The sequence below is a fragment of the Ambystoma mexicanum genome, chromosome 3p (genome assembly GCF_040938575.1).
Source record: "Ambystoma mexicanum isolate Mex_15411 chromosome 3p, UKY_AmexF1_1, whole genome shotgun sequence".
Classification (NCBI taxonomy): Eukaryota; Metazoa; Chordata; class Amphibia; order Caudata; family Ambystomatidae; genus Ambystoma; species Ambystoma mexicanum.
The window spans coordinates 714,745,913-714,762,059 of NC_090925.1; the positions used below are offsets into that span (position 1 = coordinate 714,745,913).

At 54.2% G+C, this 16,147-nt stretch overlaps 1 protein-coding gene across 3 annotated transcripts in view; it reads right to left on the minus strand.

Annotated features, from left to right (window-relative positions):
* The window catches only part of CDC23 (cell division cycle 23), a 205,215-nt gene that overhangs the window by 107,133 nt on the left and 81,935 nt on the right, over window positions 1–16,147 (minus strand). The gene's annotated exons all lie outside the window — the stretch shown is intronic.

A 16,147-nucleotide genomic window follows, 5' to 3' on the forward strand; every position in this document is an offset into this window, starting at 1 on the left:
CAGTCTCCTGATGCTCCGATAGTGTTCAAAAGAATGTTCTGTTACAATAAAAGTGCAAAAGGGGAATGACTCCTTCCCCTGGCTTCTCGGTTTCACACAGACTTCATACAACTCCATATCCAGGAGATTGGCTCCCTTCGTCTGGTGTAGATCTATACAGTTTCCAATTATACCAGGGGGAAGGACTCCCTTCTCCTGGCGTCTCTAGCACAACTCACAGTTCGGGACCAGGAGGAGTACTTCTCCTGGTATTGCTTGGCACACTTCACAAGGCCAGGGGGAATGACTGCCTTCCCCTGGCGTCTTTAGCATATGTTCCAAGAGCTCTAACCCCTTCTCCAGGAGAATAACTCCCGTCTCCTGGTGTCTAAAATGTTCCCTCTCACAATCTTCAGCTTGAGGTACACTTGGCAGTTCTCCTTGCTTGTTCAATTCCCTTTTGTTGGGGTCCCAGACTCTTCTCTGGTGGCCAGTGGGCTTATGACTGCAACAAGGAAGCTCTTTGGGTGCTTGGTTTTCTATAGTTGGGACCTCCAACCCATCTCTGGTGGTCAATGGGCTTATTGTCGCCACTGCGATGAAGAAGCTTTCCTCAGATGCTGGGTATCGAAGTGTGTGGGTCCCCTCTGGGTCTCTCGCACCTTGCGTTACCTTCTGAGGGACTTCCTGGTACTGGGGTTCTTCTATCCGATGCATTGTGCTTCTCCCTCCAGTTTCCACAGCAGCGCTGAACCCTCAGAACTCCTTCCACGATTTGCTGGTGTCATCCGCTCTTCTCCAACTCTTGTCTGCCCACAACGTTTGACGCTCCTGCTGGTTTCCACACCTGTAGCACCTCCCCGCTGGGTTTAACAGGGTTGTTAGTCATCGTCTATACTTACCAGTCCCACCCTGGTGGATTGTAAAAGTCTGTTGTTTCTGTTGATAACTTAATCCTTTTGCCTCCTCAGGGCAATCTCGTACCAGTACTAGCAGTCAATGACGTTCATGTCTCCTGTGCTCGTCTTCGTCTTAGTACATTTGTCTTTATCCCGTGTTACAACATTACATAGGTTTACTTTCAATAAAATGGTTCCGAACAGTGGGAAGGGCTAAGGAATGTAGGGGCATGCTAATACCCAATGGGCTGGTGATTTTCCTTGTCCCGAGAGGGGAGGGGTCCCTCCCAATGAGGTCCTCCCACATAAACCACCCCTAGGGGGACTATTGGGAAACTGCTGCACCTCCCTAGCCTCATGGGAAAGGACTCCGCCTTGTGGAGAAGGAACAAGTTACTTACCTGTAACTGTTGTTCTCCAGCATGGGTCTGGCATGGATTCACATGCTCATGAATTCACATGCTCATGAATATTCCCCGTCAGGCCGGGAATCCTCAGTATAGAAAAAAATCAGTATCAGTTTCGTTTCTGATCTGTCTTTCTCAGTAGTAACCAATCACTGGTCTCTGGGTCATACTGCCCCCAGCCAATGACTGCCCTCTACCTAAGCCCCGCCTCTGGCAGCCATCTTCAGATTTGGTAGCACGTGAAGTGGCAGTATGACCAAGTGAAGAGCCGCAGAGGGGTAGGCGGGAGGGTTCGCATGTGAATCCATGCCAGACCCATGCTGGAGAACAACAGTTACAGGTAAGTAACTTGTTCCTTCTCCAGCATGGGGTCTGGCATGGATTCACATGCTCATGAATATAAGAATACATATCAGTATACACATGCACAACCACGGGAGGTGGCACAAGGCTCAATATCAAGCAATACAACAACTCAACATTAAGCAACTCTTACCTCCTCACCAGGCTCACCTTAGGCGAACAGGTTGCGCAGCACTGCCTGACTCCTCCCTGGAATCCCGGTCGACGCAGTAGAATCTCGTGAAGGTGTGCGTCGACCTCCACGTAGCAGCCCTGCAGATGTCGAGCAGGGGCACACCAGACAGGAACGCCGTAGTAGCAGCGATCGCTCTGGTTGAATGGGCTCTCGGACGGCCGGGCAGCGGTCGGTTTGCCAACCGGTGACAGTGCATGATGCAGCCGGAGAGCCATCTGGAAATGGAAGTCTTCAAGAGAGCCTACCCTTGATTCACAGGTCCAAAGTTCACAAACGGCTGTGATGTCTTCCGGAAACTCTTTGTGCGGTCCACGTAGAACTTCAGCGCTCTAGCTACATCTAGCGAGTGCAGAGTCCTCTCAGCCGGCGACAAAGGCGACGGGAAGAAAACTGGCAACACCAAGGGCTCGTTGAGGTGGAAGTCCGACGGCACCTTGAGCATGAAGGAGGGGTGCGTCCTCAGCACCACCCTCGTGTCGTGAAAAGTCAAGTATGGAGGCTTGCAAGACAGGGCCTGGATCTCTCCCACTCGTCGTGCAGAGGTGATGGCCACAAGGAATGCTGTCATCCACGACAGAAACTTCAACGGCACTGAATGCATAGGCTCGAATGGGGCCCCCATGAGCCTAGTTAGTACCACGTTGAGCTCCCACGCCGGGGCAGGGGCCTTCACCGGCGGGAATGATCGGAACAGTCCTTTCATAAATTCCTTCACCAGACGATGAGACAAGGACGCCCGTCCTGTAGTTCTGGTGTAACGTGAGACGGGAGCCAGATGTACCTTGATGGAAGCGTGAGATAGGCCAGCCTTGGCCAAAGACAGTAGGTACGGCAATACTTGAGGGGCCGTAATCCGCAGAGTGTTAATCTTCTGTGCCCGGCACCAGACAGAGAACCTCTTCCATTTGTGTCCGTAGGAGTTGAGGATGCCCTGGCCTTTGCAAGAACCTCTCTGCAGTCGGCCGGGATGTCGTATCCTCCAAACTCTGGTGCTGCAGGAGCCAGGCCTGCAAGTTCAGCGACCCTGGTTTGTGATGAAGAATGGCGCCTCCTTCTCTGGAGAGAAGATCCGCGTCCGTCGGTAGCTTGACTGGTGTGGGCGCTGACAAGTCCAGAAGGTCCGGGAACCAGATCTGCCTCGGCCACGCCGGTGCAACGAGGATCATCCTGCACCGGGACCTCTTGAGCTGGTTGATGAGCCGGAGTAGCAACGGCGGGAATGCATAAAGGAACAGGCCGTCCCAGGGGAACGAGAAAGCATCGCCCACGCTCCTCGGTTGGGGAAACCTGCTGGCGAACCTCCGGCACTTGGAGTTCGCCGCCCTCACAAAGAGATCGATCTGGGGTTCGCCCCATCGTCGGAAGAGTCGGTCCACTTGATCCTGGCGCAGTTCCCACTCGTGGCACGAGCGCAGCTCCCTGCTGAGTGAGTCGGCGATGGTGTTTTTTATCCCTGCCAGATGAAAGGGTACCAGAAACATCCCTTGTGCGATGGCCCAATGCCAGATCCTGGGCTTCCTTGGACAGGGCAGGGGATCTGGTTCCGCCCTGCTTCCGAATGTAAAACATCGTGGTGGTGTTGTCGGTGAAGATCCTCACCACCTTGCCCTTGAGGGACGGAAGGAAGGACCTGAGGGCCCAGAACACTGCGCGGAGCTCCAAGATGTTGATGTGGAGAGTCTTCTCCTCCGAGCACCAAAGGCCTCTCGCGTGGAGGCCCCCGGTGTGCGCTCCCCAACCTTCCAGGGAGGCATCCGTCGTCGCCGTCACTTGGTGGGCCGGGGCTAGGAAGCCTGTTTCCGCTGTTAGATGAGCCCAGACACCCCACCATCGTATCGCCTGACGGAACGTTTCATCGAGCGAGATCCTGTCCTCGAAGCTGCCCGTCGTCTGGATCCAGTGGACGTCGAGGAATTCTTGCAAGGGCCGCATCCGAAGTCTGCAATGGGGCACCAGATAAATGCAGGAGGACATCATTCCGAGGAGGGACTTGATAGACCTCACTCTGGCCACGTCTGTGGCCAGGAGACGTTGCACCTTTCCTAGGATGGTCCTTATCCTTTCCTCCGACGGTGAGGCCCGCCGCGCCACTGTGTCGAGTTGTGCTCCCAGAAACAGGGCGACTTGTGACGGGACCAGGTGGGATTTTGGAAAGTTGATGGAGAACCCCAGGTCCGTGAGCAGCTGGACGGACTTCGCAGTGTGTTCCACGGCGAGCTCCCTTGTCCTTACCCGTATGAGCCAGTCGTCCAGGTAGGGGTAGACGTGGATCCCCTGCAGGCGCAGCCGCGCCACCACCGGTGCAAGGCACTTGGTGAACACCCTGGGCGCAGATTTTAATCCGAACGGGAGGGCCTTTAACTGGTAGTGCCGCCCTTTGACCACGAACCTGAGGAACTTTGGTGCCTCTTTAGAATAGGGATGTGGAAGTAAGCATCCTCCAAGTCCAACGACGACAGGAAATCGCCCTCCTCCAGCTGTCCCAGCACGTGCTGGAGGGTGACCATCCGGAACTTCTGTGCCTTGATGTATTTGTTTAGTCGTCGCAGGTCCAGGATGGGACGCCATCCTCCTGTCTTCTTCCTCACGAGGAAGTATCTTGAGTAAACTTCGGAGCCCCGAAGCCTCTTCGGGACAAGCTCGATGGCACCTTTCCCGAGCATCGCCCGTACTTCCAACAGCAGTTGAGGGACGGGATTTTCCTTCCTGGCCTCGGGAGGAATGCGCGGGCACCTCTTCTGGAACTCGAGGGCGTGCCCCAGGGCCAGGGCGTCCAGCACCCAACGGTCGGTGGAGATGGACTCCCACACGCCGACGAACTTCGTCAGCCGGCCTCCCACCGGGGTGCTTCGGCAGGGGCCCGACCCGACGGACGGTTCAATCTTGCTTGGAGGCCGCTTTGCCTCCTTGACCACCTTGGTGACGATGGCGGGATCCACCTGACTTGCCGCGTCCACTGTAGGCCTCCTGCGACGAAGACCTTGCCGCTTGACGGTAAGTACAGGAGCTGCTGCCGGCTCCCTTGGAGGCACCCTGTCTGCCTCCGGAGCTCCGAAAGGACAGCCGTCGTTGTTGGAGCACACCCAGTGTATGGGCCGTCTCCGTGTCCGTCTTGATCGCCTGAAGGGATTCATCAACCGCCTTGCCAAAAAGGTTGTTCCCATCGAAGGGCATGTACAAAACCTTGGTCTGAACGTCCTGGCGGAAATCCGTCGCCCTGAGCCATCCTCGTCGTCTCAGGCAAACGCTGTTGCCCAACTGACGGAAACCGGTGTCGGCGATGTCCGTAGCCACCGTAATGGCGTGGTCTGAGGCACTCTCACCTTCCTGCAAGATTTCCAGGGCCTCAGCCCTCTTGGCATCCGGAAGGAAGTCCAACAGAGGGGCGATCTTGAACCACAGCTCCCTGTCGTAGCGGGCTACGATGGCCAGGGCATTGGCCACCTTGATGGTCGTCGCTGCAGATGAGATGACCCGTCATCCCATCGCATCCAGTTTCCTACCCTCACCGTCCGGAGGGGAGGTTGAAGTCGAGGCCGATGCCCCCCGCTTTCTTCTTGGCCGCTGCCGAAACGACCGAGTCCGGGGTAGGTTGCGCCCTAAGGCACAGGGGGGCAGCGTCGGTACTTCTTCTCGTACCGGTCCCTCTTCGCAGGAGCCGTGGCAGGGTTCTTGAGGAGGGCGAGCCCCTCATCCCAGATGTCATCAAGAAGCGGTACGGCGAGGACCGTCTTCCTTTTAGCCTCGCGCCGCTGGTAAAGGAACCCCTCCTTTTCCTCGGGGCAGAGCTGGAGGAGCTCGGATGCCCTGGAGATCATTGCATGAAAGGATCCAATCTCGTTGGGCGGGAGCGCCCGGGCAGGGGGCGACCGGGGGCACGTCCCGTCGTCGCCTCCGTCGTCATCCGTACCCGTCTTAGTCGTGTCCATGCCTGTATCATCCCTGTGGGTAGTGGACCGGGGGGAAGGCAGAGAAGGCCTAGGATGCGTCCTCCTCCTCTTAGGCGGTGGGCTCCCCGAAGGTCCTGGCTCCGGATCCTCCGTTGGGTCTGGCTCAGGCTCCTCCGTCGGTGGAAGGTGCAACCTAGTCCTTATCTCCGAGCATAAGGACTGGATGGCTGACAAAATGGCCGCTGAGGTGTCCTGCGGCGCCGGAAACGACGGGCGTGAGGGCTCTTGAGGAGCCTCGTCTGCGTCACCATCGCCCTCGTCGGGATCCCTCCCGATGGGCTGTGTCTCCTCCACGACTTGGATGAGCTCCTCTTCAGAGGTCGTGTCCGTATCCACGACGGCCACCCCCCCCCCCCCCTTTCCAACGAGGACTTCGTGGGGGTCTTCTCGATAGGCCTGATCCGCGGTGGCAGGGAGACTCTGGTACCTGAGGGCGGCTCCATTGGTGTAGCCTCCACAGGCTGAGCCAGGGCCGCGGCGACATCCTCAATCGAGGTCCTAGCAGGGTGAATCACGGCCAACGTCACCTTCTGTACGCCTGGGGCCTTCACCTTCGGGGGAGGGTCCGAGCCTCGCTCCCCCTCTGCCAGAGTCTTCGAGATCGGCCGGGGCCTCTCCAGAAGCTTCGCCGGGTTCTCGGACTTCCTCTTACCCGAGCCAGAGCGTTGGCTCGTGGTCGATGGCGCCGGGGAGGGTGCGCCCTGCCTGGCAGCCAAGGAGCCCAACCGTTCGGCGCTGCCGGTGCCCGCGGACTCGCGGTGCTTAGCCTTTTGTTGGGCCCCGTCGCCGGAGCACCCTTACAGGACTTAGAAGACCGCTCGGATTTCTTCTTCTTCTCGCCTGGCGGGCTCTTACCTTCCAGCCAGTTGGCGAGACGGAGGTGGCGATCCTTCATGGTCCGCTCCGACATGTTTCCACAAAACGCGCAGTCCTTTTCCTTGTGCGTCTTGTCCTCATGGAGACAGTAGAGGCATAACGAATGCTCGTCCTCCTTGAAAACGTTCTGAAGCTGGCATCGAGGGCAGGTCCTGAATAGCTTCCCGGGCGTCGAGCTCCCTTTCTCCTGGGCCATGTCCGGGGTAGGCCTCGGAACTTCTGGAATCCTCCAAAAGAGTAACTCAACGAAATCTTCACCCTTGAGGGGCGTAGAAAACTCCGAAACGGATCCCCGTTGATCGGAAGTAGAAACGGTGGAGCTTGAGGCTCTTTTAACCAAAAAATGAGAACATCTCCTGAAAAAAGCGCGAAAACGCAGCAAAAGCTCGAGAGCTAAGCACGAGGACTCCCAACACTTGAACGTGCTGTAAAAATCTGAGGCTGCCAGGGGTGGGGCTTAGGGAGAGAGCAGTCATTGGCTGGGGGCAGTATGACCCAGAGACGAGTGATTGGTTACTACTGAGAAAGACAGATCAGAAACGAAACTGATACTGATTTTTTCTATACCAAGGATTGCCGGCCTGACGACAGGGAATATTCATGAGCATGTGAATCCATGCCAGACCCCATGCTGGAGAAGCAACGGCACCTTCTGAATCGTCACAGTATACACTCAACAATAACTTTGTAAGAACATGATAAAAATGCAGAAAGTGGCCTTGCAGGGCCGCAGAATGTTAAAACAGTGCGCATGTTGAAACTGACCTTTTCTAAGATGCAGTCCTTAGAAACCCAACTCCCACAGCTCTACATGTCAATGTAAATAAAATCTATGGGTCCATACAAAACAATGGGCCAATGTTAACTTATGGCGACGAGTAAAGGGTCTGCACAAAGCTCCCAGAGGGACTCTTTGACCCAAAGACGCACCCTAAGAGGGATCGGAGGGCTAATGAGAGGCAGTCCAGCACAAGAGTTGCACTCACCGAGCCGCAGGACGGGACACTGCAAAGATTAGTGATGACATCACCAGGAGGGAAGGTTGTGGTTCAGTTTTCCAGAAGCATTGGCAAGACGACATCTGTCCAGAGGGGGAGGCCTTTTGTGCAGTGAGTACAGTCCAGATATAGCTTCGGAGATACTTCAGAGTCCATGAGGCGAGGACAGCAGAGCATAGAACTAGTTGTTCTCACTAGTCCAATGCAGGGTGGCACTAGGTACAGGTCTCCCATGGCCGAATAGAGCTTTGTCGGATGGTAGACTGGTTTCCGCATCCTCCAGGGTCGTCCTGCAGTTCCTGCTCCTTGCATTCTTGGCTGCGGTGGTTGTTCTAAGAATGGCATGAGATTGCCTTCTAATACCCTACATTTGGGGCAGCCTTAGGAAGGTTCTTCAACATTTAAAGGCGGGCACAGCTGCATGATGTTTTATAGACAGCAACACTGACATTTATTTATTGTTCACTTGTTATACAGCAAGTAAAGGGAGGGAAGAAGGGAGTAAAACATATTAAAGAAAAACTAAATATTAAAAACAGAGGGGGGGGGGGGGGGAGGACAAACCTACTATGCCTTGTTAGTATTCAGAGCGTGCAAGTGCAGCAAGGAGGAACTAAGGGGGAAGTGAAGGGGAAGGGGGAGACATCACCTGCCACTGCCAACACCCTACCAAGGTTGCATTGAACAGTTTAACTTCATACACTCGAAAGCAAAAACGTGGAAGCAACGTTTACTTGCAGTATTGCCCCCATAGGTAAGTAGAACTGTCATTTCTATTTTTTTTTTTTAAATGCTACTTATGGGGGACAGACGTCTCCCCTGCACGGTTAGCCAAAAGTACTGACTAGTACCAGCAAAACAATTGAGTTGCCAAGGATTGAGGCTGAAAAAGACCTCACTGCCATAAATCAGTCCAAAATCTCACAAGCCATTGTAAGATATGCTGAAGGACCAAAGGAAGTAGGCCTGAAACCTGTGAAAGGAAAATATGTCCATCGATACCATTGGGCTTCACTGGTCACCAAAGGGTGTTGTAGAATTCATCAGGCAGAGTTCTTAAGGCTGTCCATCCAGGCCTTCACATTGCGACAAACGATCCCAAACTCAAGAGTGTCACTGACCTCTTTACTAGCCAGAAATTGAGCACACGTATTTATCTTTTTTTGGCGGTCTGCATATGAAAAGGACAAACTGATTTGAAATGTGGGATCTCTTATGCAGTGCACATTATTTCCAACTTGCATTTGGTGAATTCTGCATGCCAGTAGGCACCCACACATCTCCCCCCTCCCCCACCAACTCCCCCACCCTCTCCCCCCGTCCCCCTGATAGTTCTGACTGAATCTAAACAGTGTGCATTTTTTTAATGATTTTAATTTAGGGTCCAATTCCACAGGGTCTGCAAAATCTTCTTGACCATTTAGTTTAGTAGCCATTATGAAGGCGGAGTAGCATTTCCATGGGACTGAACCTTGCTGGCGAGTACAATGAATGTTTGAAACGTATCCAACTTTTTTAATTTTTTTTTTAACTTTGGTTTTTATTGGCATTTTGTAAAAATACGTACAGAAGAAAAAGAAAATAGGTGACCCCTTCCCCCTCCCCCCTCTAACCCCTCACCCAACACTGACCCTCCCCCCTAACCTTGTGTCCGGACCGAAGAGATCGACTTGGGAGGCTCTGAATGTTCTTTCCGCATCTCATGAGACGGAGAAGATGCGGGTGGTGACCATTTCTCAGGTTGACTGAAGGCCAATGATCCTCGGGTCGTGGGTCCCCAGGTTGATTATCGCACATCACCTTGCTCGTCCTGCCCCGCACAGGCTGGGGTCTTGTCACAGGGCCAGTGAACATCCCATCCCCAGGACTGTTGCACTCCGTGCCAGTTCGACAGGAATGAACCAGAGTCGTTGTTTACCATGGCTGTTAGTTTGTCCATCAGGAACATGTTTTTTACCTTTGCCAGCCAGACCTCCTTGGAGGGGGCCTCCGGGCTCTTCCACCGCTGAGCGAGAGCCACTCTGCCCGCCCTCAGCATGGTTTCCCACATCCTTGGGTATCGGTATAGTTCCGTTTCCTCCGGGGGGATGCCCAGTAACATCGTTAGGGGATTTAGTGGTAGGAGTTCCTCTGTTACTTCCGCTATCCAGCCCCTCACTGACTCCCAATAGGCCTGGACTTTCGGGCAATGCCACCACATGTGGCCCCTGGAGCCTAACTGTCCGCATCCTTTCGGGCACCTTGGCGACACCCCTGTGAACATCTTTGAGAGTTTTACCGGGTCTCTGTGCCACCCCTGTAGAATCTTGAAGTTGTGTTCCATGTCTGAGGTGAATAAGTTCCCATGGAATGCTATTTTAAATATTCTAGCCCACGCGTCTTCTGAAATCTCCTCTCCTGCCAGATCATTCCAGAATGTGCGGAAACTCCTTCTGCCCTGTAGATTGTATGTATGTATTTAACATTTTATACATGCTGGATACCGCACCCTTTCTTGAGGTTGCCGAGTCGAGGAACTTCTCAAAGGGGGTCAATTGTCTCCTCAGGTTCGGGCCCCATGACTGGTCGCAGAGGATGCCCTTAAGGCGGAGGTACTCAAAGATTGGAAGAGACTCTCGTCCGAGAGCGTCCCTCATGTCCTCGTAGGTTAAGAATTCGCCCTCTCTGAACATCTGCCCAGCCCATTCCATTCCCATGTCGGACCAGGCCTGGGAGTGCCGGAATCCCTTACTACCCAGATTGAGGGGGTGGCCCCAGAGAGAGGTCATCGGGGGCGGCCATGTGGTAAGGTATGCAGTCCGCGGGCCCTCCCTCCAGATGTCCCAGAGAACTCCCAAGGTCGGGTGCTTTTTCAGGTGTTTCGGGATCGATTTGCGGGGAGCCCACAGGAGGTCGCGGACCTTAAGAGGGTGGGCATTCATGTCTTCCAAGTACGACCAATATGTTCCCAGCCCTTCTTTCATGTGCTCCAGGAGGACGCGCAGCTGGGCAGCGCAGAAGTAAAGATGAAAGTCCGGCAACCCAAACCCCCCCCTCTTCCCTCGGCAGGGTCAGAATGGACCTCCCCGTCCTTGGTGTCTTCCCCTGCCATACAAAATCCCGAACCGCTTTCTGTAGGTCTCTCAAGGTCTGTTCTGGGACGCTAGCTGGGAGCGCTGTGAAGAGGTACAGGAGCCGTGGCAAAACGTTCATCTTCACCGCAGTCATGCGGCCATACCAAGAAAGGATCATTTTCCCCCCATCTCCTCAAGTCTGATGTGATCACTGCCATTATGGGGTCATAGTTCGAGCTGCCCAGTTTCGATATGTCCCTGGTGAGAAGTACGCCCAGGTAGCGCATGGCATTTTTCTCCACTGCTATCCCATGAAATCTCTCCAGGGGGTCGAGCTCAGGGTCCAGTGATCTCATTGGGAGCGAGACAGATTTCCTAGTATTAATTTTCAGGCCCGAGAAGCGCCCGAATGCGGACACCAGGGCCAGGAAGGGGGGGGGGCGAAGAGCCCGGGTCCCCCAGGTAGGCTAGAATGTCATCCGCAAACAGGGAAAGCTTAAATTCAACCTCGCCCCTTTTGACTCCCTTGATGTCTGGGTGGGCTCTAATTGCTATGGCCAGTGCCTCCATCGTAAGGACATATAGCAGGGGGGAGAGTGGGCAGCCCTGTCTCGTCCCTCGGGTGAGGGGGAATGATCCGGACAGTCTCCCATTCACTTGGACCCGAGCCGTGGGGGCTCTGTAGAGGGCAGATACTAAACTTTGGATATGGGCCCCGAAGCCCATTCTTTGGAGGAGGAGTTCCATGTATCTCCACTCGACCCTGTCGAAGGCTTTCTCCGAGTCTAGGGAGAGGACACATGCATCGAGCTCTGATTTTTGGGCAAAGTGGAGCAGGTCTATCGTTTTGCATATGTTGTCTGACCCTTGCCTCCCCCTGATGAAGCCCACCTGGTCCCCGTGTACCAGCTTCTGCATAATCCCCTCCATCCGCCTCCCCACCACCTTGGCCAGGATCTTCACGTCAATGTTTAACAGCGATATGGGGCGGTAAGAGGAGCAGTCCGCGGGGTCCTTTCCTTCCTTGGGCAAAATTACTATTATGGCCCCCATCATGGTTTCGGGGAGGATGCCCCCCTCCAGAACAGCGTTGAAAACCCTCACTAGGTATGGGGCCAGGGAGGAGCGAAATCGCTTGTAGAAGTAAACGGAGAAGCCGTCCTCCCCGGGGGAGGTTCCAACCTTCATCCCACTAATCACCTTGTCTACCTCATCCTCGGTGACCGGGCCCTCCAACCCCTCTGCCACTTCCCTCGATAGGGATGGGATCTGGATGGAATTCAAGAAGTCCTCTATCTGGGTTTCGTCCCTGTCATACTCTGACGTGTCCCGGGAGGATAGCACAGCGGCAGCGTGCGCGTCTTGGAAGCAAGACGACACAAAGCTACAACAGGTTCGATCCCCAGGTCCGCGCTTAGAAACCTCTGAGTGTTTAAGCGCGTTATAAATACGTAACTAAGACAAAGAAAAAAACACAATTGCACAACTAAGAAAAACTAACAATTCCTGTAACAGCGCCTCGATGCCTGCGGGCTGTGTGAGCGCTTTATAAATGTAAATAAAAAAAAAAATAATAAAAAAAAAAATAGTGCCTTGTAATATTGGCGAAAAGCCTCTCCGATTTGTGGGGAGAGTCGCATCCGGGGGATCCCTGGGAGTCTTTCACCTCCTTCACCCATCTGCTCCTCTGGACCTCTCTCAACTTCCAGGCTAGGATCCTATCCGCTTTTTCCCCCTTTCTCATAGTATTTTTGCTTGACTATCTGGAGGCTCCTCTCCGTTTTGTGTAGGAGGAGGTCCTTCAGCTGGAGCCTGTAGTCCTCCAGCGCGGCCACCCGGTCATGGTCCAAGACCAGACCCGAGGGGGGTCCTGGCTGGAGACGGGCTATCTTTTCCCGCAGGGCTTTCTCCTGGGCCTCTATCTCTCGCTTCTTCTGGGCTCCTATTTTTATAAGGGTCCCTCGTAGGGTTGGCTTAAAGGCATCCCAGAGTGTGTGTACCCACCTCCCCGTTGTCGTTGAGTTCGAAGAACTCTGTTATGGCATCCAGGACTTCCTGGGCATGAGCCTCGTCTTTTAAGAGGGCGTCATTGCATCTCCAGCGTCCTCTGCGTTCACTACACCAACCCACCTCTAGGGTGACTCGGACCATGTCATGGTCTGACCAGGGGACTGGGTCTATCCTGTATCCTGTGGCATATGGGCGGAGGGTCTCGTCCACAAAGATATAATCTATTCTGGAGAATGATTTGTGGATGGGATAGAAGTAAGTAAAGGAGGGGACCTCTGTTCTGGGCATCAGGATAGTATCCGCCAAGCCCAAGTCTTCATTCACCCTCCGAAAGTTGCGCGCCATAGCTTTGTCAACAGGTCTGGGGATTTGGGGGCCTACTCGCTTTCTATCAACAGTAGGGTCAAGGACCATGTTAAAATCCCCCCCCACCACCACCGGGCCTTGTGCCAACAGCTTGAGTCTGTCCCTTACTTCTTCCCAGAATTGGGCCTGGCCTTCGTTCGGGCCGTATACTACTGCCAGGGTTAGGGGGAGCCCTGTAAGGAGCCCCGTACCAACAGGTAGCGGCCCTCGGGGCCTTTCTGGATGGCCTCTTTCTCAAAGCCAATGGTTCCTTGCTACCAGTATGGCCACCCCTCTTTTTTTAACCTTATAGGAGGCGTGGAAGACTTCTTCGATTCCCCCCCTCGCAGTTTGGGCTCTTTCCCCCGCGCCCAGTGTGTCTCTTGCAGGAAAAGCAGGTCCAGCTTCGCCCTCCTGAATTCCCTACATATCAGGGACCTTTTTGTGGGGGTATTCAGCCCCCGCACGTTCAGGGTACCCACTCCCAGGGCCGGCCGGCCGGCCGTCAGCCATAGTCTGCGCTTCCCCCTCTATTGGTCAACTGCATCGCTTCATTGCTCCATTCCCGTTCCCTTTGTCGCTTCGCTTGGACACTTCTTAAACAAGACCCCAACTGAACCCCAAACCCCTTCTCTAACAAACAACCCCCAACCGCTTTGTTGCCCCCCTCCGCCCTCCCCGCCGTCCAGCCAGTCTGTTCCGCCATGTCTGGCATTTTGGCCGGACCACCAGCCTGCCCGCCTCGGCCAGGTATACCTTACTTAGCTTGTGTTTGTGAGCCCCCCCCTAATTTCGTCCCCTTTTTTGTTATCCCCTTTTACTTGCTTTTCCAGGGGACTCTGGATTCGGCTTGACTGCCATTGCTTCCGATTCCGGACCACCTCAACCTTCGGAGTCATTTCGCTCTCCTTCCTTTGCTGGGGAGGGCGTATTCATTTTTCTAAATTTCCTGGCCCCAGTCCTCCTTCTGCCTGCCGGCGGGCCCTGGTCGTTCGCTCTGCCCGGGACAGGCCCCTTTGGTCCCCTCCGGGGAGTCGTTTCCATTACATAATCCTGTATAGCACTTTTGATATCTTCCTCCGTAATCAGCATCGACCGCTGGCCCATGTATTCAAAGGCAAGTGAAAAGGGATAGCCCCATCTGTATCTTACCCCCTTCTCTTTCAACAGTTGAGTAAGGGGGCGGGACATCCTGCCTTTGGCCAGAGTATATGCGGAGAGGTCTTGAAAAATGGAGACTTGAGTCATTGTACCTAATCTCCTGGGCTTTCCTGGCGGCCTCCAAGACCCTTGTTTTTTCTGAATAGTAGTGGAACCGGGCCAGGATCGATCGGGGGCCCCCCCCGCCCGTCCTCCCGCTCTATGCACCCGGTCAAAAGTGAGTTCTGTGGTCATTTCCTCTTCGAAGAGGAGGGCAATAATGTCTCGTACCACACGGGTGACCTCTCTCTCCGTCTCCCCCTCCACCTCTGGGACCCTGAAAAATCTGAGGTTGTTTCTCCGTTCCCTATTTTCGAAATCGTCCATTTGCCTCGACCTCTCCTCTTCCCTTCCCTTCCCTTTTTTCAAGGGCGGCTAGTCTCATGTTAATCTCTACCTCTTGGGTTGTTGATGTTGATTGGTATGCTTCGACCTGAAGAAGCCTGTCCTCGACCTTGTCCACCCGTTGATCCATTTTTTCAAATGTCTGTGCGATATCTGAGCGCATGTCCCTCATCTCCTGTAGAATTGAGGCGAAGCCCCTCTCCATTGCCACCGCAGAGGGTGTCGAGGCCTCCGGGTGGGCCATTTCTCTGTCGCGGGGCGGACCTTTATCGTTGGGTCCCTCTTCCTGGTAGAGATATTGTTGCAGACTCTTTTGCCAGCTCATCTGGCACACCCCGGGCCTCGCCGTTGGGTATGCCTGGGCTTTGGGGGGGGGTGCCGCGGGGTCTCCCCACAGGCCTGGCCCGTGCTGTGTGGGGGGGCGCCCACGGGGGGAGCCAACTGGAGCCTCCCCCTTCTCACTTGGGTAGGACTCCGCTACTCCTGGGGGGTTGCCTCCGGGCGGGCACACGCCCCGCCAGTCTCTGGCGGGGGCCTCACACCCTTGTGTCTGGCGCTGACAGAGGGCCTTCCTGGCTTCGCCCACTCTCTTGTTTTTTTTATTCCCCCCCCCCCCCCTCAGCGGGGGGACGGGATTCAGCGTCGGCTGACAGGTGGGAGGCGCCCCCCCGTGGGCGGGTTATTGCGCGGCCTCAAGGGGGGGTCACGGGAGGGGCTCAGTCCCTGTTGCTTCCCGGCCTCAGCTGGAGCTCAGGAATCAGGCAGCCATTGCCTGTGCGCCCCCTGGTGGCCTCCCCGTATCCAACTTTTACTGCAAAAGAAACTTGGTTTGCAGTAAATGTCAAATTAATGTTTCAACGTGTGTGGCTGGCCTCTGAATGGCAGCAAGGGGCCAAACATGAAGTGGATTCATGGTGGCATTAAAGAAAGCGCTGGCAACATATTTCCCCACGCGTAGCAATGGGTCGAGTGCATTTCTCTTAGGGTCGAGTAGGTACACAAAGTTACTCACCCAGCCGGTCTAGTGAGATTTTAAAGAATTTACAAGGACTATTCCATGTTTCATTCACCGTTCTTTCCTGAAATAGCAGTGAGAAATGAATCGGCCATACAAGAATGCTTTTAGAGAGCAAGTTCACCCCAGACTTTGATTGTGCCCCATTGTTGTTCATGAAAACTGTATAGGACTTATTTGGGTTTTTTTTCAACGAGGTTGGCGTCTTTCAAAATATTGCAGGCAAGTTTCCATAATGGGCATGGATCTTTTTTGTCTTGCAGAAGCAGTTGGACAGTTAGAGGGAGTGATCTGATATCTGCCTTCCTGCAGCAAAATGTAGTGATGATACAAATCCAAAGAATATGCATCAGCATTTTGAAACTAGTGGTTAACCAAAAGCAATTCTATCATGTTAATTCAGATATTTTGGCTAACCAGCAAACTTGCAATAAAGAATATGAAGCTCAGTCATGCTCACATAAGGGCAGATTACTTACAGGAAAACATGTTTCTGCTGTGCTGGATCACACCCTAGCTCAGTCAGGCACAT